Source organism: Somniosus microcephalus, unplaced genomic scaffold (assembly GCF_052327205.1).
Source record: "Somniosus microcephalus isolate GS21.2 unplaced genomic scaffold, FLI_Smic_1.0 unresolved_chr2, whole genome shotgun sequence".
In the NCBI taxonomy this organism is placed as follows: domain Eukaryota; kingdom Metazoa; phylum Chordata; class Chondrichthyes; order Squaliformes; family Somniosidae; genus Somniosus; species Somniosus microcephalus.
This window is the reverse complement of record NW_028225180.1, coordinates 52,041,753-52,065,000: the sequence shown is the minus strand read 5'-3', so window position 1 is coordinate 52,065,000 and position 23,248 is coordinate 52,041,753. Positions and strand designations below refer to the sequence as shown.

The window sequence follows — 23,248 nt, the reverse complement described above, 5'->3', positions numbered from 1 at the left end:
ATAACCTCGCATATATCCACATTGTACTGCATCTGCCATGATTCTGCCCAATCACCCAACCTGTCCAAATCATACTGGAGTTACTCGGCATCCTCCTCACAGCACACACGCTCACCCAGCTTTGTGTCGTCTGCAAACTTGGAGATATTACATCTAGTTCCCTCGTCTAGATCATTCATAAATATATTGTGAATAGCTGGGGTCCTAGGACCGATCCCTGCGCTACCCCACTAGTCACTGCCTGCCACTCAGAAAAAGAGCCGTTTATTCCAACTCTTTGCTTCCTTTCTGTCAACCAGTTCTTTATCCAAGTCAGTACCTTGCCCCCAATCACATGTGCCTTAACTTTACATGCTAATCTCTTATGCGGGACCTTATCGAAAGCCTTCTGAAAGTATAAACACACCACATCCACTGGTTCTCCCTTATCTATTCTACCAGTTACATCCTCAAAAAATTGCAGTAGATTAGTCAAGCACGATTTACCTTTTGTAAATCCATGTTGACTTTGTCTGATCCTGTCACTGTTTTCCAAGTGCTCCGCTATTGTATCTTTTATAATGGACTCTAGCATTTTCCCCACTACCGATGTCAGGCTTACCGGTCTATAATTCCCTGTTTGCACTCTACCACCTTTTTTGAATAGTGGGGTAACATTAGCTACCTTCCAATCCCTGGGAACTGTTCCAGAGTCTATCGAATTTTGGAAGATGACCAGCAGTGCATCTACTATTTCTAGGGCCATTTCCTTAAGTACCCTAGGATGTAGATTATCAGGCCCTGGGGATTTATTGGCCTTCAATCCCGTCAATTTCAAAAACACCATTTCCCTACAAATACTGATTTCTTTCAGTTCCTCCCTCTCATTAGATCCTATATTCCCCGACATCTCTGGGAGGTTATTTGTGCCCTCCTTCGTGAAGACAGAAGCAAAGTATGTATTTAATTGGTCCGCCATTTCTTTTTTCCCCATTATAAATTCCCCTGATTCTGACTGCAAGGGACCTACGCTTGACTTCACCAATCTATTTCTCTTCACATATCGATAAAAGCTTTTACAGTCAGTTTTTATGTTCCCTGCAAGCTTAGTCTCATACTCTATTTTCCCCCTCTTAATTAATCCCTTTGTCCTCCTTTGCTGAATCATAAACTGCTCCCAATCCTCAGGTTTACTGCTTTTTCTGTCCAATTTATATGTCTTCTCTTTGGTTCTTATGCTAGCACTAATTTCCCTTGTTAGCCACGGTTGAGTCACCTTTTTTGTTTTATTTTTATGCCAAACAGGGATGAACAAATTCTGTAGTTCATCCATGCGATCTTTGAATGTTTGCCATTGCCTATCCACCGTCAACCCTTTGAGTAACATTCCCCAATCAATCCTACCCAACTCGCGCCTCATACCATTGTAGTTTCCTTTATTTAAATTCAGGACCCTAGTCTTTGAGTCAACTACTTCACTCTCCATCTTAATGAAGAATTCTATCATAGTATGATCCCTGCGACCCAAGGGGCCTCACACAAGATTGCTAATTAATCCTTTCTCATTACATAATACCCAGTCTAAGATGGCCTGATCTCTAGTTGTTTCCTCGACATATTGGTCCAGGAAACCATCTCGTATACACTCCAGGAACTCCTCGTCCACAGTATTGTTACTAATTTGGTTAGCCCAATCTATATGTAGATTAAGGTCACCTAAGATAACTGCTGTGCCCTTATTGCACGCGTCTCTAATTTCCCGTTTAATGCAATCCTCAACCTCCGCATTACTGTTTTGAGGTCTGTCTACCACTCCCACTAACGTTTTCTGCCCCTTGGTATTTCTCAGTTCTACCCATACAGATTCCACATCATCAGAGCTAATATCCTTCCATTCAATTGTGTTAATCCCCTCTTTAACCAGCAATGCTACCCCACCTCCTTTTCCTGTTTGCCTATCTTTCCTGAAGATTGAATACCCCTAGATGTTGAGTTCCCAGCCTTGGTCACCCTGGAGCCATGTTTCCGTGATCTCAATCACATCATATCCGAAGTCTGAAAGTAAAGTGAAATGAAATAAAGTGCAGTGAAATGATACACAGCAGCATTATATGTGGACCAGGCCAGAATGAAATCAATAGGGTTTAATACAGCAACGGCAGGTAATAAGACAGCGGACTACATCTCACACAAACACCAGCTTTTGCCCTCTCTCTCACACACACTCACACCCTGGCCAGCCTGCAGAGGGATGATTGCCGTGTTGGAAGATTAAAACCAAAAAGACACTATTCGGTATCTTTTCTTTTCACTTTGTGGCCTACAGAAAAAGGCTTTCTATTCTGCAACTTGCCTTTTGATTTCATGTCTCTTTTGCTATCATTGTCTGCCACTTACATAGTCTCCCTTCCAACCACATTGAACTAAAATTTACACTAACATGAAACACACTCAGACTCTGCAATTTGCAGAATCTCACACTCACATACACACATCCATTTTGAAAGGGGTGCAGCCTGGGAGTGTCTATTTTTGATGATGTCCCTTCCTGGCTCTTTGTCCATGTTTGATGAAGAAAATCCAACAGGAAGAAGTGAAGCCAAGGCCGCAGAAATCCGGGTCCCCATGAGAAAATGAAAGACCGGCAGGGTGAAAACAAGGAAATATGATCAGGGATAAATAATATCTACTTTACTTTTGTTAACTAAACGTCTGCCTGTCTGTGATTTGTGTGGAATAGAATATAATGAATGGAATGATCCCACAGCAGCTTTTGCTCTGAAAATACCCAAACACATTCCCCAATAAAGCCCAGTCCTGAAAAACATCAAATAGATTATTCTGAAAACATTTAAAAAAAATATATACTTTGTTTTTACAAAAGTCTTGTCTGTTTGGGTTTGGCTTAAAGGGTGAGTAAGATCCCACAGCAGGATATGCTCTGAAACACCCCACAAACATTCCCCCAGAATGGCCAGTCCAGAAAATATCAATTGTCTTGATGTATATATGTAGCCTGACTTTTTACAAAAGTCTTGAAAGAAAGGCAAAGTAAGATCCCACAGCATTGCAGTCTGGAATTAAATCAGTATGATCAAACGGTGTATACTTTGTTTTTGTCAGACATGAGATGCAATACCAATGCACACAGCAGGTAACTTGAACACAGACAAGCTCTGCATACACACACAATTACACACTTACACATACACACAATTACACACACACACGCCAGCCTGCAAAATTGCCACACAACACTGTCAGCAATGAAATAAATCATTTCTCTCATTGCTCTGCAGCGTTTGGCAGTTTAAAAGCAAAAAGACACTTTTCAGCATCTTATCTTTTCATTTTGCAGCCTAGATGCAGGTTTTCTATTCTGCATCAAAAGCAAAATACTGCTGATGCTGGAAATGGGAAATAAAAACAGAAAATGCTGGAAATACTCAGCAGGCCAAGCAGCATCTGTGCAGAGGGAAACAGAGTTAATGTTCCAGGTCGATGTCCTTTCTTCAGATTCTGTCAAGGTTCCGACGAAAGTTAATCGACCTAAAATATTAACGCTGTTTCTCGCTCTCCATAGATGCTGCCTGACCGGCTGAGTATTTACAGCATTTCCTGTTTTGATTTTTCTGCATGTTGTCTTGATTTCACATGTCTCTCTCATACTGATTTAATTCCAGACTGCAATGCTGTGTGATCTTACTGCCTGCCACCTATCTTGTCTTGATTTGAGTGCAGTGAATTTAGAAGAATGCAAAGCTCCCACAGCAGCTTTTACTGTCAGACTTCCTCCCCAGCCGACTGACCAAGACCTCGTCCAGAGACCGACCGAGGCCTCCTCCAGAGTGGGAGAAGGTGGGATGTACTTTAGAGAAATCTTTATTTAATATATTACAACAATGAAGCCAGTTAATGAAAATAACGAGGAGACCAGGCGTGAGCTGAAGTAAGTGGTGGAGTTTTATTAACACAACACAGGGACAACAACAATAACTTGCATTTATATAGCGGCTTTAATGCAATGAAACGACACAAGGCAATTAGCAGACACAATTTGACACTGAGCCAGATAAAGAGATTTTAGGAGAGATGGCCCAAAGCTCTGTGCAACTGGTAGGTTTTAACAAGCGTTAAATGGAGGAGGAGAGGTAGAGCTGCGAAGAGGTTTAGGGAGGGAATTCCAGAGTTTAGGGCCTTGGCAGCTGAATGCATGGCTCCAATGTGGAGCAACAAAAATCGAGGATGTGCAACAGGTCAGATGAGTGGAGAGGTCTCGGAGTGTTGTAGGGACACTTGTTACAGAGTCCGACTCCTCACTGGGAGAGACACACACTGTACACATGGACACTTGTTACGGAGTCTGACTGCTCACTGGGAGAGAGACACATTGTACACAGGGGCATTTGTTATGGAGTCCGACTCCTCACTGGGAGAGACACACACTACACAGGGACATTTGTTACGGAGTTCGACTGCTCACTGGGAGAGACACACACTGTACACAGGGACATTTGTTACGGAGTCCGACTGTTCACTGGGAGAGACACACACTGTACACAGGGACACTTTTATGGAGTCCGACTCCTCACTGGGAGAGACACACACTGTACACAGGGACACTTGATACAGAGTCTGACTCCTCACTGGGAGAGAGACACACTGTACAGATGGACACTTGTTACAGAGTCTGACTCCTCACTGGGAGAGAGACACACTGTACACAGGGACACTTGTTACGGAGTCCGACTGCTCACTGGGAGAGAGACACATTGTACACAGGGGCATTTGTTATGGAGTCCGACTCCTCACTGGGAGAGACACACACTACACAGGGACATTTGTTACGGAGTTCGACTGCTCACTGGGAGAGACACACACTGTACACAGGGACACTTGTTACAGAGTCCGACTCCTCACTGGCAGAGACCCATACTGTACACAGGGACATTTGTTACGGAGTCCGACTGTTCACTGGGAGAGACACACACTGTACACAGGGACACTTTTATGGAGTCCGACTCCTCACTGGGAGAGACACACACTGTACACAGGGACACTTGGTACAGAGTCTGACTCCTCACTGGGAGAGACACACACTGTACACAGGGACACTTGTTACAGAGTCTGACTCCTCACTGGGAGAGAGACACACTGTACACAGGGACACTTGATACAGAGTCTGACTCCTCACTGGGAGAGAGACACACTGTACAGATGGACACTTGTTACAGAGTCTGACTCCTCACTGGGAGACTCACACACTGTACACAGGGACACTTGGTACAGAGTCTGACTCCTCACTGGGAGACTCACACACTGTACACAGGGACACTTGTTATTCCCCAGTGCCCCATTGGGGAACATTCAGCCCCGGATATCCTGCAGAAGCAGCGCTGTGGGGCCGGGCGGCTGAGTCTTGGGACCCTGTGGCTGGGCCTCTGACCTCACAATGGGAGATGACGCTCGCTCAGCTCGAGCTGGAAACCCTTAAATTAAATTAAAATCAATCATCGGTCAAAAATGGTCAAATAATGAGAGCAGTGATGTCATCAATTGAAATGTTCACACTGTCACACTCAGTCCGCATCTTGTTCCCTGCAGAGACCTCAGGAATCTCTGTCCGGTTGAACTGAACCGATTCTCCCTCAGCCTGAAACAGATTAAAGATTAAACAGGAAATAAACAGATTGAACAGCTGTGTTAATAACAGGAAGGCTGGGGTTAATATTTCAATAACAATTACAGACAAATATGACTCAATAAAGTGTCTGAATCACATTTATATTTTATTTATTACATTAAGCATTAACAGAAACACTCATGCGATCCACTCCAGACTCCCGCAGATCAATATGAGGTGGCGGAGTCCGGGGACAGATCGGTCTGTGAAGGAGTTTGATCCCAGGTCCAGAGCCGTCAGTGACCGGTTTGTACTGAGAGCGGAGGCGAGATCCTCGGCACATGAATCTGTGAGACCGACATCCTCCAGCCTGGGGATGAGAGAGAGAGAGAAATAACAGGAAACAGAGTAAATCCCCAGTGTTTATTAATAACACTATTACTGACACTAATAGTGATTTACAGTATCAGACATACAATTATTATAAACACAATCTCTCACAGTCTGGTTCTTACCACAGTTTCTGTATTTTACAGTCCGGGTTCCTCAGAGCTGCAGACAGTAGCTTCACTCCTGAATCTCCTAGTTTATTATTACTCAGGTCCAGAACCGTCAGTGACCGGTTTGTACTGAGAGCGGAACGAGATCCTCGGCACAGGAATCTGTGAGACCGACATCATCCAGGCTGGGGATCAGAGAGAGAAATAACAGGAATCAGAGTAAATCCCCAGTGTTTATTAATAACACTATTACTGATACTAATAATAATGTACAGTGTCAGGCATCCAGTTATTATAAACACAATCTCTCACAGTCTGGTACTTACCACAGTTTCTGTATTTTACAGTCCGGGTTCCTCAGAGCCGCAGCCAGTAGTTTCACTCCTGAATCGCCCATTTTATTGCCGTTCAGTCTAAACAGAAAGAGAGAGAGAAACAAACTGAATCAAAGCCCGGATCTGATATAATTTTCTCTCTTCCATGTTACAGCAATCACTGAAAGTACTTCAGAACATTAATAACCCGGTTTCCCCCCGCGATTTCCCTCCCTAGGCAGGTCAGGTGCGGGTCGGGTGAGGCCGGGGTCGGGTGGGGCCGGTGGCGGGTCGGGTGCGGCCGGGGTCAGTGGCTGGTTTCGGCCTCGCTCTGGAGAATTGGAGGAAGCGGGTTTGATGACATCATTTGATGACACGCACATTGAGTTTGACCATTGTGATGTTGTAGGAGTCTCTGCACTCCTAACAAAGAATCTATAACTTACTGGAAGTTAACAAACTGAATTTATTGACTAAGAACTTTACAAAAGAAGAAACTACAGGAGAAGCTCAAAACAGGTCTTTTCTCTTTCTATCCACACGAGGACTGGCTGGTCCCACCCTCTACCTCTGACGTCATGACGTTTCCCGCCGAAGGGGACGTCACGTGACCCACGTGATGACGTCATCGTGTCAGATCGCGATGTTGTCGATCTAGCTCTGTTTAACCAGAGCCAACTTGAAAGGCAATAACATTGGTTACAGACAATTAATGCTAGAGGTAATAACATTGGTTACAGACAATTATGTAAGTCACTTAGTGGTTTTGCCACATACGCCCTCCCCAGAATTGTCTTTAACGAAAAGAGTCAATCGCTGAGGAGGTCGGACAAGTCTGTTGGACCTACTCCGAAATTCCCGGAGGGGAAAACGCTGAGCAGGCGGCAAACTGGTCGGCGGTACAGCGGTGTCAGGTGTGGTAGCGGCCGGCGGCCGGCCGCAGCGCGGAGGCTGCGCCAGCTCAACCGGTCGTTCGAGGTCCAGGTGCGCAGGCTTGAGGCGATCGACAAAGATGTGATCCGGTTTGCCCCCGACGTCAATCATGAAACTCTTGTCCCCTGCCTGCAAAACTTTGAAGGGTCCGGCATACGGCGGTGCGAGCGGGGTACGATGTCCGTCCTGGCGCACAAACACGAACTTGGCTTTCGACAACTCGCCCGGGACGTTGGACGAAAGCAAACCGTGCCGTGAGGTCGGAACTGGGCGGAAACAGCAGGCCGCATCCCGGAGGGTCTCTTTTTGTGTTGCCGCGGACCATGGTTATGTAGGTAACGGCAGGAGTTCATCTGGGACTCGAAGCAGTTGCCCGTAAACCATCTCCACCGCCGACGACTGGAGATCTTCCTTCGGCGCCGTGCGGAGTCCAAACATCACCCACGGTAGTTTGTTGACCCAGGATGCATCCAGCAGGCTGGCCCTGAGCGACGCCTTCAAGGAGCGGTGGAACCGCTCGCACAAGCCGTTCGCCTGTGGGTGATAGGCCATAGTGCAGTGAAGTTTAACGCCCAACACGGAAATCACCTCGTTCCACAGTTCGGACGAAAATTGCGGCCCCCGATCCGACGAAATGTCCGCAGGGACACCAAAACGGGCTACCCAGGACGAAACAAAAGCTCAAGCAACGTCTGCAGATGTGGTGGACGTCAGGGGAACTGCCTCCGGCCACCTCGTGGTGCGATCCACCATTGTCAAAAGGTACGTAAAGCCCCGGGAAGGTGGGAGTGGTCCAACTAAGTTGATGTGAATATGATCAAATCGCCGTTCCGGGACCTCGAAGGTGGCGAGCGGAGCTCTGACATGGCGCTGCACCTTGAACCGTTGGCAAACAACACAAGTGTTCGCCCAGTCCCTGACGTCCTTGCGTATTTCCCTCCATACGAATTTGGAGACCAGCAGTTTTTGCGATGCCCGCACCCCAGGGAGCAATAGGCCGTTTAAGGCATCGAAAATCGTATGACGCCATTTAGACGGGACGATCGGATGGGGTGCACCCAGCGAAACGTCGCAGAGCAGAGTGGTACCTGCAGAATGGTAAGGCACATCCCACGGCTGGAGGCTGTTTGGAACCGAACGAAAACCCTGGGTCTCCGGGTCGTCTGCTTGGTCAACCGCCATCTGTGCGTAGTCAATGCCCAATTAGACGGTGGTGCGGGATAGGCAATCGGTGATGACGTTGTCCTTACCGGCCACATGTCGGATGTCGGTGGTGAACTCCGATATGTACGTCAGCTGCCGTGCCGACCATGGTTCCACAGACTTGGCCATTGCGAACAGCAATGGCTTGTGCTCGACAAACGCGATGAAGCGTCGTCCTTCGAGGAGGAAACGGAAATGGCGGATGGCCAAAAACAAAGCCAACAGTTCTCGATCGAAAGTACTGTACCGGCGTTCATGCCGTTGTAGCTGGCGGCTGAAAAAGGCCAGGGGTTGCCACGCGCCATCGACCCACTGCTCCTGGACGCCCCCCACCGCGTAGTCTGACGCGTCCATCGTGAGAGCGATGGTGGCTCCCGGCAGGGGGTGTGCTAACATGGTCGCATTGGCGAGTGCGTCTTTCGTCTCCTCGAAAGCACGAACCATGTCCTGTGACCAAACCACAGGGTCCTTTCCCGTCGAGCCTCTGAGGGCCTCATATAGAGGACGCATGAGCTGCGCAGCCCTGGGGATGAAACGATGATAGAAGTTAACCATCCCCAGGAACTCCTGTAAAGCTTTCACGGATTTCGGTTTCGGGAACGCTGCAATTGCCTCCGCCTTGACCCGAAGTGGCGTTGCCCCCGTGGGGGTTATGCGGTGGCCCAGGAAATCCAGTTGCGATAGGCTGAAATGGCATTTGTCCGAGTTAACGATGAGGCTGTGCTGCTGAAGCCGTCTGAAAAGGACCCGAAGGTGCTCCTCCTTGGAGGTGCTGGCAACCAGAATATCATCCAAATAAACAAACAGAAAGTCAAGGTCCCGCAGGACTGAATCCATGAGGCGCTGAAATGCCTGTGCCGCGTTTTTAAGCCCAAAAGACATTCGCAGGAATTCAAAGAGTCCAAAGGGGGTAATTACCGCTGTCTTTTCGACATCTTGAGGGTGCACAGGCACCTGATGGTAACCACGGACGAGGTTGATTTTGGAGAAGATGGACGTCCCCGCCAAATGTGCTGAGAAGTCCTGTATATGGGGGATGGGGTAGCGGTCGGGCGTCATTATGTCGTTGAGGCGGCGATAATCCCCACAGGGCCGCCATCCCCTGCCGGGCTTGGGGACGATGTGGAGCGGGGAGGACCAGGGGCTACTGGACCGATGGGTGATCCCCATTTTTTCCATCACGGCGAACTCCGCCTTTGCTGCCGCTAGCTTACTGGGCTCTAAACGTCGCGCCCTGGCTTAAACGGATGAGCCGGTAGTCGAAATATGGTGCTCCACCCTATGCTTGACGGTCGGAGCCGAAAAGTTGGGCTTCGTCAGCTCGGGGAAATCCTCGAGGAGCCGGGTGAAATCGTCGGGCTGCGGCCGCGCACATGAAATCTGTGTGACGCAGCCGTGCTGCGCTTCCCCGAAATATCGTCGAGCGTGGCGGCGCAAACGAGGCGTCGATTTTTCACGTCCACCAACAGGCTGTTGGCGCCTAAAAAGTCAGCACCCAACAGGGCCTGTGAGATTTGAGCGGTGATGAAATTCCAGCTGAAAAACTGTCCACCGAAACATACTCGGACGAGGCGCTTCCCGCAAGTGCGGATCGAACCCCTGTTGCCCGCTTGCATAGGGGGCCCACGGCTGCCGGAGCGAAGGTCTATGACCGAGGCGGGCAGTATGCTGCATTTCGCCCCCGTGTCGCATAGAAAACGACGGCCGGAGATGGAGTCGGTTACGTAGGTGAGATTCCCGGAAGCACCGATCACCATCGCGGCAGCGGGGGAAGTACTGGGACCGGCGTGCATGACCCGCGGCGGTCTATTCGACGGTCTGGTAATGAAAGTGCACGGCGAGCGGCAGCAGCGGGCCTTCGGGCCGAAACGAGCGTGGTAGTAGCAGAGGTCGTCGGAGGTGCCTTTGTCGGAGCCGGGCTTTTCATGGCGGGGCGTTGCGCGAGGGCGCAGTATTGTTGCCGGACCGCGTAAATCTTATCCGCCTCTTCGGCGAGCGCGACGCAGTCTGCGGTTTCTGCTCGGGCGAGGGACGCCTGTGTGAGCAAGGAACAGTTCGCGAAACAGAAAGCACTGGGGCTCGGACCCCAGGAGAGTCAGCATATGTCTCATCATTTCCGAGGGTTTGGAGTCTCCTAACCCTGGTAGAGCCAGTAAACGGCGAGCGCGCTCCGCTTTGGTGAGACCAAATACCTGCAGCAATCGTGTCTTGATGGCGACATACTTGTCAGCAGTCGGAGCACTCTCCAGCAGGCTGATGATTCTCGACGCCGTCGAGCTCTCAAGGGCGGAGACCACTTGGAGATATCTGGCCTGATCCTGAACGATGTTGAGGAGCTCAAATTGCGCCTCGGCTTGCACAAACCAAGAGGCTGCCTGTTGTTCCCAGAATTGGGGGAGCTTCAAGGCCACTGCGTTGGCCTCCATCACTGGCCTGTGTTCGGCGTTCACCGCGAAAAACGATCGCGAGGAATCGGGGTCACCAATGTAGGAGTCTCTGCACTCCCAACAAAGAATCTATAACTTACTGGAAGTTAACAAACTGAATTTATTGTCTAAGAACTTTACAAAACAAGAAACTACAGGAGAAGCTCAAAACAGGTCTTTTCTCTTTCAATCCACACGAGAACTGGCTGGTCCCGCCCTCTACCGCTGACGTCATCACGTTTCCCGCCGAAGGGGACGTCATATGCTTATGGAGGGAGGCACAGCACGCAGGAAGGTTCTCTCCACTTCCAATGTACGGAAGAGATCAGCACAGCCTGGTTGCACATATCACAGGAGGACACAAGCAGGGATGTCGTCAGGAGGACCAGGCTGCAGTGGTGCAAACCTTTCAATGATCTCAGTAGATCATGAAACGTTACTGTAAAGCCACACTCAACCTCATCCTGCTGTGCCACTCATCACATCCCCAACACTCTGCCTTCCCTGCCTTTCTCCTGCATATTCTTACTCACACCAACTTACCTTGCACCTCCACCCATCCCTCTCTATCTATATTATCACATCCCCATCTCACTAACCACCCCTCTCACTCTCCCTCATCCTAGTCCAATCATAACAACTAACACACAAGGGAAGGCACTTGTCTGTTTTAGCCAATGTTCACGTGAAGTTTCTGTTAATCTGGTGTCAAACATTGAAATCTTTATTCTCAACACTTTCCGTTCTTCGAGTGATTTTTGTGCACCTTTGGATCTGGCTCAGTGAGTTGCAGTGAATGGTGAGACATAACGGTATTCTCCACAATGTTGATGAGTATGAAAGAAATGACTCGGGCATTGTAGGGATGCTTTATGTTGCAGGTGTGGGGTGGTGTCAACCTGGTGCGTCATGTGGCATCCAGGGCATGCAGGGCCAGTGAAATGAATCTAGCCATGGTGAGGCCATCTCTGGCAACCCGGTCAGCACTGTGGACGGGTGTTGATGCCCACTGTGCTGTGCAGCATCCAGTGATTGCGGAGATGGTTGGTGTGGTTGTTGGTGCGGCTGTTGGTGCTGCTGGTGTGCCTAGTGCTGGGGGCGATCGTGGCCAGATGCTGAGGACAAAGGTGAGACAGTATAAACCGTATCCATGCTGATGTAATAGATGACAGGTGAACTTGAGATGACAGAAGCGATCTGTCAAAGGCGAAAGAGTTGTTGCAGTGAGGGGGTACTGGATAGTTGTTCCAAACACTTGCAACCTGCATAAAGCTCGATCTGTCTTCCAAATGCAGGAAGAAACAACTTGTGAGCTTGGAAAGTGAACAGCTGTGAGATGGAAGCTTTTGTAGCACATTTCCAGCTGTCAAGTAATGAGATGATTCCATGGCCATTCAACTCCCGCCCGGTTTACCCGATGTGATCCCGAAGCAGCGTGGACCACCTGGGCGATCTGGTAAACTCTGAAGGTGAGCTGAAAATAGTTGTTAATCTTCTGTTAAAAAGGTCATAATGACCTGAATTGACTCCCCCACCACTGCATGTCAGGTCTGCTCAGCGCTGACAGACCCGACATTTGGGAAAGGCGCGTGGCGGCACGTTGACAGTGAGGTCCCGACCCACTGGGGAATAATTCTATTTTCCCACCCGACCTGCCACCAATCGTGGCCGCTGACTACCTGGAAAATCCCGAGTCTCACTGGGAATGAACGTGACACTGTCCAACTCCCCATATATTCAGGGACAGTCAGTAAATGTATTTATTAAATAAAGTGCCATCTGTGTGAAGCCTTTAAATGTCCCTCAGTCCGGTCTCATTCCCTGATGATCAGAATTACCCTCCTGGAGCTCAGTGACCGGCCCCGTCATGTTTGGAGAAACTTACTTCATTTCAGCTAACGAATTGTGCCAATTCAAATGATAAAGCGGTGATTTATAATTGGTGCATTATATTAACCTGTATAATATCTCGGGGTCAGTTATATTGTGAAATGGCGCTAACTGCTGCTGTAAAATTCGTCCCCAGGATTTTATGTAACGAGAGTTTATTCTGTCCCATTACAAGTTTTAAATGTCCCTGTGCTCCTAGTTTATAGGGCAGGGGAGTCTCTCACTTTATTCCGCATTAAACTGGCTCCTGTGGAAATTGACATTATACTTAGCATGCTGGGTAGAATAAAATGGCCAAGTAAAAGAACAAACTTGCTTAGGTTGTAGCTAAAGCAAGAAAAAAAGCAAATGTGTCAAGAGATCTTTCATAATACCCACCCACATTGATCTGTGATAACAGCTATAATTAACTCACTAGCACAAGGGAGGCATAAGGCTATAGAATAGATAAACTCAAGACTATTGAGTAAGCTGATCATCTTGGTAACAAGATGATCAGACATAAGTAAGTCAATCATTTTGGTAACAAGAATCAGACCGAACCTCCTGACAGAATATATGATTAACTAACCTTGTCTGGAGATATTTCTGTCCTGCTGACCATTTGATTGTCCTGGTGGAAACTCTTAATTTGTTTAAAATGATACAATACCATTATACATGATTTATGGAACGTTTGCTTGTTCGAGTGTATAAATATGCTGCATTTGCTGATGTTCCTTGGAGACGTTGGCCTAGCCTTTGTCCAGGCAGCACTCCCCTTGTGCAAGTAAAAATTTAACTAACAATCTGACGGTACTGCTTGTGTTTTAGAGTCTTACTCGGAGTCGAGATTTCGACAGTAAAACTTGGAGGTTCCACCGAGATTGCTTACTACCTACCGGTGAGTAAACGGAGAAAAACACAATGGCCTAGAAATTCAGTTGGCGCCGCGCCAGGGCTTTAGCGCCGGAAAGTTAGCGCCGGCGCTAAGTCCCCCTGCGCGCGCCAAAAATTCAGTAGCGCCGCGCCCAAACGGCTGCCGGCGCTACTGAAGGGTGTTTGCGCCTGAAAATGGGCGCTACCTGCCGCATTGCGGCGCTATTCCGGCGCTGCGGCGCCCGATGCGGTGCGGCAGGCTCGGGAAGTGCAGGCCTCCTCCTTCAGTTAAGGAGGAGCTGCCTGCACCCGCCCGCTGGCCGGTAAAATCTTCACAAAAATGAGCCTGGCACCTCGGGGAAGTGCCGGGCTCGCAGCCCAGAAGCATCTGTTCCGCGGGGGGGGGGTGGAGGAGTCCGGGGAGGGAGGTGCGGGCAGGCGGCCGGCGGGAAAGCGGCCGGCTGCCGCGCGACCTTAATGCGCCGGCGCAAACTCCTGTAAGACTCGGTTGCCAGAGTCTTAGTTGCGGCTGCCACGGGCGAGGCGGCCGCAACTCAATTTCGGCGCTGGGGCCCGTCACGACGGCAACCGGGACGCTGCGCACACCGATGACATCATCGGTGCCGGCGCAGCGCAACCGGTCTACCGCCGATGGTAGGGCCCCAGGGAATTTCTGAACCGGCTGTAAGTCCAGCGCAATGACCTCTAGCGCCGCAAAATGGGCGCAAAGCCCACTCAATTTCTAGGCCAATGACTCTCTAAGAATGGACCCTAACTGGCCAGTTATCAGTGGCGCTTAGTCACCAAAGGGGTTCCTCTTTGGACAAGTACAGTAGTGTAATCTGTTTGTCTCGGCGGGAGTACTGCGACCTGTTAAGACTCATTTCAGGGTTGAGTTGAAAATTTTTGTTATCACTTCCTCTTTCAGCTTGACAGAAAAGGGAGACAGATTTCGAAAACCTGAACCCTGAAAACAGGCCGGGCAGATTGTTGAAAGGAAGGTAAGAAGAGACGTCTGTAGAGGTCCCTGTTTCTTGAAGGAAAGAAACGATTAACCTTGAAAGAAAGGGAGAGATATCCTTGAAATAGAGGAAAAGTAAAAAGGGATACTCGTCCTTGAAAGACAGGATTTTAAAGTAATAACTTTTACTGTTAAGGACTCAGTCTGTAGGGGCGTACAACGCAGATGGAGAATTGGCTATTTGTTTAGTTAGAGTATAAGTATTTTGATCTGTATACCCCTCTGGGTTTCTGCAATTTTTGTCATCTCTAATATTTTTTAGCTTTGCATTATTGTGCTACTATTGTCTGTGAGCTCTTGGAAAAACATAACAGGGGATTCAACAGTGAGGTTGGGTCTTAGAAACACTTAAATTGGTAAAGAGTAAAAAGTGATCAGGGGATCGCAACCAATAAAAATGGGAGCCAGAGCAAGTAAAATACCAGAACAAGGCACACCTGCCTGTTACATGCTCCAGAATTGTGGTCAGACATCAATAGATGACTTACCCAAATGGGTAAAATGGACCAAAAAGGGGAAAAGGCCATTCCCACCGGATGGTACATTTAATCTAGACCGAATAACGTGTCTCGAGGGGTGTCTCTTAGAAAGGGACTCAGGGAGAAGTGGTAGAAAGAAAGTAAACTGGTCGGCATTTGGAGATTGGAAACGGGAAGCTGAGAAAATACGCGAATGAAGTATTGAAGCTAGTAACACAGGACGTAGTGAGAAAAAAAGCGAGTTGAAGAAAGTAAAGGGGACGTATGTATCCAAAAACAAATGGTACTAAGAAGGGCACAAAGAAACAAGCCCGCTGCCCCTCGTTGGGCTGCAGAGGAAAGGGATGAAGTAGATGATGATTGGCCGAGGTATCCACCCCTGCCTCCACCTTACGCAGCACCACCTGATAATAATAACCCCCTTGTTGGTAACAATGATAGATTGCCGGCTCTACCACCCACACCCACAGTAGGTAATGATGAAACACAAAACCCTCAACCACAGGCAAATGGCGAAAGGGGGGACGGCCCGGCTGCCTACACTCGTAGTCAAGGGTCCGATGATCCGTCCACATCAACACCCACCAGTATGTACCCTCTTTGGTACTTTCCTAACAACAACCCAGCTGGTGGAGACCCGATATGGGTCCATAGACCATGGACTGCTGCTGAACTTAGAGCCATGGTAGTTGGGCTCCCAGATCCCCGATTAGACCTAGAAAAATCCATAGACCAACTAAAGACCATTGTTCTGTCATGAACCAAGTATTCTGGATGCAGAACAATTGTTTAAAGTCTGGATGAAAGACTCAAAATTTCAGGCTTTTGAGGAAGGGGACGGTGGGTTTAAAGGATTTAGGGACCATCGAGGGTCACAAAACCCAGGTCCTACTACCATGCCCGATGCTAATTTCTGGAATAACTGTTGGGCCGCAATGCATGCTAAATTCCCAAAGAAGACTAATTGGGCAAAAATTATGGAAACAACCCAGAAAAAGGATGAGGATATAGAAAATTATGTAGAAAGATTGGAGGTAATAATGGCCCAACATTCGGGATTGCCAAAAGAATCCCAAGGAGCACCCATGGTCAACGCATTAGTGAATGGCCTTGGACCAGAATTAAAAGACCCTCTAAAATTGGTTTGCCTGGGATGGAGACAGAAAAACCTCCCAGAGTTGGTGGCCATATTGAAAAACTTACAGGAAAGAAATTCCGAATCTAAGAATAAGGTCAGAGTTCTTATGGAACAAACCACTGAACCCACCATGTATTACCAAGGCCAGCAGTATCCCCAGCAAAATAGGGGAAGGGGCCGAGGTTTCGGAAACAAAAGAGGATTCGGAGGTAGAAATAGGAGGTATGGGACGAGGGGGTCAGTGGAACAAAGGTGGGGGAAGTACAAGCTGCTATAATTGTGGACAAATGGGACATTGGAAAGCCAATTGCCCTTGCCCACCACGCCAACAACAGCAAAACTGGCAATTACAACGAAATGGGGGACAAGGTAATGAATTTACCCAGGGAAACGGTTCTACCCAAGCGCAGGCTCACACCCACCCTCAAGCGAATTTTTCAGTCCACAACCCATGGGGAGCACAAAATGCTACCCAGAATCAAGTGAACAAAGTTTAAATTTACCCTATTCAGCATGACGCCTGGGACCTGACCCACTGATTGCCCAAAAGCTATTTACCCCTAGTACGATTGCCTGCAGTTTCAACCAATATGACAGAAGAGCCCACCTTAATAATAAATATGGAGGGAAAATAAATTCCTTTTCTGGTAGATACGGGAGCCACCAATTCAGTGTTGACAAAACAATATGCAGAAGGAATTCCGTGTACAGCCAGTAGTGCCAGTTGCGTAGGATTGTCAGGAGTTACTCAGACCATGACTTGGTCAGAACCCCTCAATGTGCAAGTAGATAATTACAGGAATCAACATACTTTTTTACTGTCTCAAGAAGTACCAGTGAATCTATTAGGAAGAGATGTATTATGCAAAATGAAGGCAACGATTGTTTGCTCTGAAAAAGGACTTGAAGTCCATGTTCCCGTAGACAGATGTGGTATGTACCCACTACAGATCAAATTGTCCCCGGTCCTATACGCATGGCAGATTTGTGAAGATGGTCTTAGCAAAACATTGTCAACTATTATAGGCTCCCTCCAATTTGTCCTTAGATCGGTGTCCGAATACCAGAAAGAATTGCATTTGGACCATTGGCATACAGAGCTTCACTGCACAGCCTTTTATGGTGAGACAGGAATGGACAAATACCACAAAAGATATTATAAGCCCATTCTACAACACAGATATTTGCTGAAAATTTCGAAAATTTTAATTGGTCCCGAAGGCATAGCCGCCACTGTTCTTTTACCCATGGAAGCATGGGACCTGTTTAAAGAAAAAGACAGTAAACCACATTGCACCCTAGCGGTGGCACAAGGACATGCACCAAGGGACTTGGGACCAATGGTTAAAAGATTGGGAGGACTAGGAATAGAAAAAGAGTGGCAAGTGCCTTAGGGTGCCTTGGTCCAGTATGAAGAAAAGCAGGGATACGGGGTGGAATTGCAGACAAGCCTGCTGTTCGAAGGCAAATTTGAGGCAAGTGTGTTGGACATCCATAACTTCCCACTCCTACCAGAAGTAGAGAAACTTCTGAGTCAAATCCCCAAGCAAGTATGGTCTCGCCACCCCAATGAGGTTGGAAAGATGTTAACTGCACAGCCCTACAAGGTTACCCTCAATCCTGTAGTCCCACTCCCAAGAAAGGCACAATATCCTCTCTCCCAAGCAGCAGAACAAGGCATTGAACCAGTAATCAAGTCCTTACTTGACCAGGGCATTATAATACAAACAAGAAGTCCCTGCAACACCCCTATCTTCCCAGTCCAGAAAGCCAATAGTGATAAATGGCGGCTTGTACAGGACCTTCGAGCAGTGAATGAGTCCGTTTTTCCCATCTATCCAGTGGTGCCAAACCCTGCAATTATTTTAACAAGTATCCCCATGGGATCACTGTACTACACGGTCATCGACCTATGTTCGGCCTTCTTTTCTATTCCAATTCATCAGGACTCACAGTTCCTATTCGCCTTCACATTCAAGGGAACTCAGTATACATGGACAAGACTCCCACAAGGTTATACTGAGAGCCCAACAATTTTCTCCCAATGTCTGAAAAAGGACTTAGAAGATGTTGTATTGCTGGCAGGCTCAACCCTCGTCCAATATGTAGATGACTTGCTATTGGCTTCACCCGATAAGCAAACCTGTGAAACTGACTCATTGATATTGATATTGCTACAGGCTTTGGCCCAAAAAGGCCATAAGGTCTCAAAATAAGGCAGCACGGTGGCATAGTGGTTAGCACTGTTGCCTCACAGCGCCAGGGACCCGGGTTCGAATCCGGCCTCGGGCGACTGTCTGTGTGGAGTTTGCACATTCTCCCCGTGTTTGCGTGGGTTTACTCCGGGTGCTCCGGTTTCCTCCCACAGTCCAAAGATGTGCGGGTTAGGTTGATTGGCTATGATAAATTGACCCTTAGTGTTAGGGGGATTAAATACGTGGGGTTACGGGGATAGGGTGGGATATGTGTTGGTGTAGGGGTTACGGGGATCGGGTGGGATATGTGTCGGTGCAGGCTCGATGGGCCGAAATGGCCTCTATCTGCACTGTGTGGTTTCTGTGATTTCTGAAAATCAAAATTGCAGTTTGTGTCAAAAAGGGTCCGATATTTGGGGCACGAACTGATCCGTGACACTCGTCAATTGGCCCAAGATAGAGTGCAGGCGATTTGCTCAGCCCCATTGCCCACCACCAAGAGGGAAATGAAGCACTTCCTGGGCATGCCAGGATATTGTAGACAGTGGATTGTTGGCTATGCAGAGCTAGTATGGCCACTTCTAGGCATCTCCATACCCTCAGAGGACGATCCCTTGGTCTGGAACCAGAAGGCAAACAACGCTTTTGCCTCACTCAAACAGGCCCTAGTTTCTGTGCCTGCCCTGGGGCTCCCTGATTACGAGAAGCCGTTTCATCTGTTCGTCCACCACAAGTCAGTCTTTGCTCAATCAGTCCTCACCCAAAACCATGGAGACAATCAGCGACCCATCGCCTATTTCAGTACCCAATTGGACCCAGTAGCCAGAGGTCTGCCAGGATGCCTGCCCACACTCGCCGCCGCTTACTATGCTGTACAACAAGCATAAACTGTGACTCTAAATCATCATACAGTACTACGTGTCCCACACTCTGTCGAGGTGCTGTTAACTAAATGTGCCACTCAGCACCTACCATTAGGTACGAGGTAGAATTACTGTCCAATTCAAACTTGACCATAAAGCGATGCGCAACCCTAAATCCAGCTACGCTCCTCCCGACCATTGAGGATGGCACACCCCACTGCTGTGAGACGGTAACCCAGCTGGTCACCAAACCCCGAGTGGACTTAAGTGAAACACAGCTAGAAAATCCAGCTTTAATATATTTCGTCGACGGCTCAGCCCTCCGAGATGACAAAGGTACTTCCCGCACTGGCTATGCCATCACGACGGACAATTCAACTGTAGAGGCAATGCCGTTGCCAAACTCCTTTTCAGCACAACATGCAGAACTATTCGCGCTCACAAGAGCATGTATCTTGGCCACAGACAAAACTGTTAATATTTATACAGATTCAAGGTATGCCTTTGGAGTTGCCCATGATTATGGGCAGATCTGGAAATTTAGGGGTTACTTGACCTCCGTAGGCTCAACGATCAAGAATGCAGAACAAGTTGACAATCTTTTACGTGCCGTCCAGGGTCCACGTAAAATTGCTATCATTAAATGTCAAGCACACACAGGCAATCAGGACCAAATTGCATTGGGCAATGACAGGGCTGCAAAAGGTGCTGCTTTGTCAGATACAGGTTCCCAAGTGTCAGCCTATGTTCTTAAACACACAAAACCCGTTGATTTGCCACCCACAATGGATGGTGTATTGGCCTTTCAGTCACAGGCCAGTACTGAGGAGGTGTTAGCCTTGGGCACAAGATCAATGTGATAAAACACCCGAGGGAGTGTGGGTTCACGACAGCCGCGTGGTGGCACCCAGATCTCTGCTCCCATGGAATGCCCGCTGTGTTCATACTTTCACACATGCGGGCAAAGGGGGGATGGCAGACTATATCGCACAGACATGGTACGCACCGGGTAGTTCGGCAATTGCAAAACAAATGAGTGAAAAGTGTACTACCTGTCAGACGATGAATCTGGGAAAAACGGAGAAGGTACAGTCTCCCTCCCACCCAAATCCAACAGGGCCTTTTGTGAATTTGCAAATGGATTTTATTAAATTGTCCGCATGTATGGGTTTTAAGTATGTATTAGTTATTATAGATGTGTTTTCTAAATGGGTTGAAGCTTTTCCATGTAAAAAGAATGACGCTGTTACTGTCGCTAAACATTTGTTGAAGGAAATTGTACCACGATTCGGTATACCTGTACAACTCCCGAGTGACAATGGGTCACATTTTACTGGGACAATTATGCGAGAGATGTGTAAGGCTTTGCAAATCAATCAGCATTTTCACTGCAGCTATCATCCACAGTCAGCTGGGCTGGTGGAGCGATATAATGGAATGTTGAAAAATAAGTTAGCTAAGCTATGTGATGAGACTGGGCTCAAATGGGTCGAACTGTTACCCCTAGCATTGATGGTAATGCGGTCAGCAACAAACAGAACAACAGGATTATCACCACATGAAATCATCATGGGACGTCCCCAATGATTGCCTTTTTCCGCACCGTTTACTGCTAAACAAATGGACATTCACAAAATGGAACAAAATATGCTAAACTATTGCATTGCTCTAACAAAATGTATTTCTAGTTTCCATTCGCAGGTAAAAGAAGCCCAAGTTGACCCTGCCGAAGGAAGATGCCATAGCTTGGAGCCCGGCGAGTTCGTCTACATAAAGGTGTTCAAGAGAAAGAGTAGCCTTCACCCAAGATTTGCGGGTCCGTTCCAGATCCTGTTAACCACCAACACTGCGGTAAAGGTGAAAGAGAGACCAACATAGATCCACGCCTCGCACTGCAAAAGAGCCCCAGAACCCGAGGAAGAGGAATCGCCAACCCCATCAGTAAATGGAAATGGACATTAGGACTATGTTTCCTTGTGACACTTATAATACCTGCAATGCCCGAATTGCATGTAAACACCTTTTTGTATATATCTTACACTTATGCTAGGGGAACAGTCACCACCATGATGATAGCTGGAACCACCGCTGCTTCAGAAAAGGCAGAAGCCATGGAGTTAGAAAGGCTCCGAAAAATCCAGATCTGATTAGATTATTGTCCTAGTTAGGACAAAAGGGGGGAATGTGGAAATTGACATTATACTTAGCATGCTGGGTAGAATAAAATGGCCAAGTAAAAGAACAAACTTGCTTAGGTTGTAGCTAAAGCAAGAAAAAAAGCAAATGTGTCAAGAGATCTTTCATAATACCCACCCACATTGATCTGTGATAACAGCTATAATTGACTCACTAGCACAAGGGAGGCATAAGGCTATAGAATAGATAAACTCAAGACTATTGAGTAAGCTGATCATCTTGGTAACAAGATGATCAGACATAAGTAAGTCAATCATTTTGGTAACAAGAATCAGACCGAACCTCCTGACAGAATATATGATTAACTAACCTTGTCTTGAGATATTTCTGTCCTGCTGACCATTTCATTGTCCTGGTGCAAACTCTTAATTTGTTTAAAATGATACAATACCATTATACATGACTAGCTGGGGGAGCCCGGCTTTGCCAGGGCTGTTTTGGGCTGGGTGAGCCCGGCTTTGCCAGGGCTGTTTTGGACTGGGCAGTTTAAATCGAGTGCCAGGCTTTGGGGTCTCTCTGTGTCCCTCTGTGAATCTGCTGCCGGGCAACATTTTAAATCGAGTACCAGGCTTTCAGGCCCTGTCTGTGTCCCTTTGTGAATCTGCTGCCGGGCAACATTTCTACCTTTTAATACCTTGAAAGATGAAAGTGAAAGTACTTATAAAACGTTTTTGGTAAATCTTATGTTATTTTTAAAAGAGATACTAACTTTTTCAAAGCTGGATGATCAAAGTAGTTTGAGCTGGAAGCTGAATTCATGGCAGTGAAACAATGGCTGCCAGATCCCCGAGATGAAAACGATTAGTCCCACCCACACTCACACACGCCGATTGGCCAACCATCAGGGGACCGTACTGTAGGATTGGTCAATCGTGACGGCACAGGATTGGTCGAAACTTGACGTCAGTCAATCAATGCTAGCAGATAATGAGTTTAATTTTGAAGGTTTTTTGCATAAGGCGCGAGCAATTTTCGTCCGACCGAAAAGTAAATATGCTTACGAGCGTCCCGGAAGCGTAAGCTTTCTTCGGAGGTAACGCGCGCGTAGGCACGCCGTATAACTTTCGAGCGCATAGCCGGACAGACGCACACCCGAGGACAGACAGAAGGACAGACAGACAGATCGATTCCTTTATATATATAGATTTATGGAACGTTTGCTTGTTTGAGTGTATAAATATGCTGCATTCGCTGATGTTCCTTGGAGACGTTGGCCTAGCCTTTGTCCAGGCAGCTCTCCCCTTGTGCAAGTAAAAATTAAACTAACAATCTGACGGTACTGCTTGTGTTTTAGAGTCTTACGCAGAGTCGAGATTTCGACACTCTACAATTATTTCATATGTAAGTGGCCCGACAGTTTTTGGGGAATTTTCGGAAGTTCCCTCCCCGAGCGGGGCCTCACACACAGGGGGCGGATTATGGGGAATTCCCGGGTTTACTGACCCGGTTTACACAGGAGCTGCCCGCTGTGTGCGAGGCCCCACTGCTGGCCGGTGTGTGTCTGTACTCTGGGGATCATACCGCACAACCCGTTAGATTGGAACCTTTTTGCAGGCAGATTTAAGATCCTGAATAACATTCTTGTCTTAATGTTTAGGATTGCGAATAATTGTAAATATTTACAGCTGAA

The 23,248-nt window shown here is 47.7% G+C and overlaps 1 pseudogene; it reads right to left on the bottom strand.

Moving 5' to 3' along the window:
* Window positions 1-3,919: 3,919 nt before the first annotated feature.
* LOC147092639 (NACHT, LRR and PYD domains-containing protein 3-like) overlaps window positions 3,920-23,248 on the bottom strand; it is a 326,912-nt pseudogene continuing 307,583 nt past the window's right edge.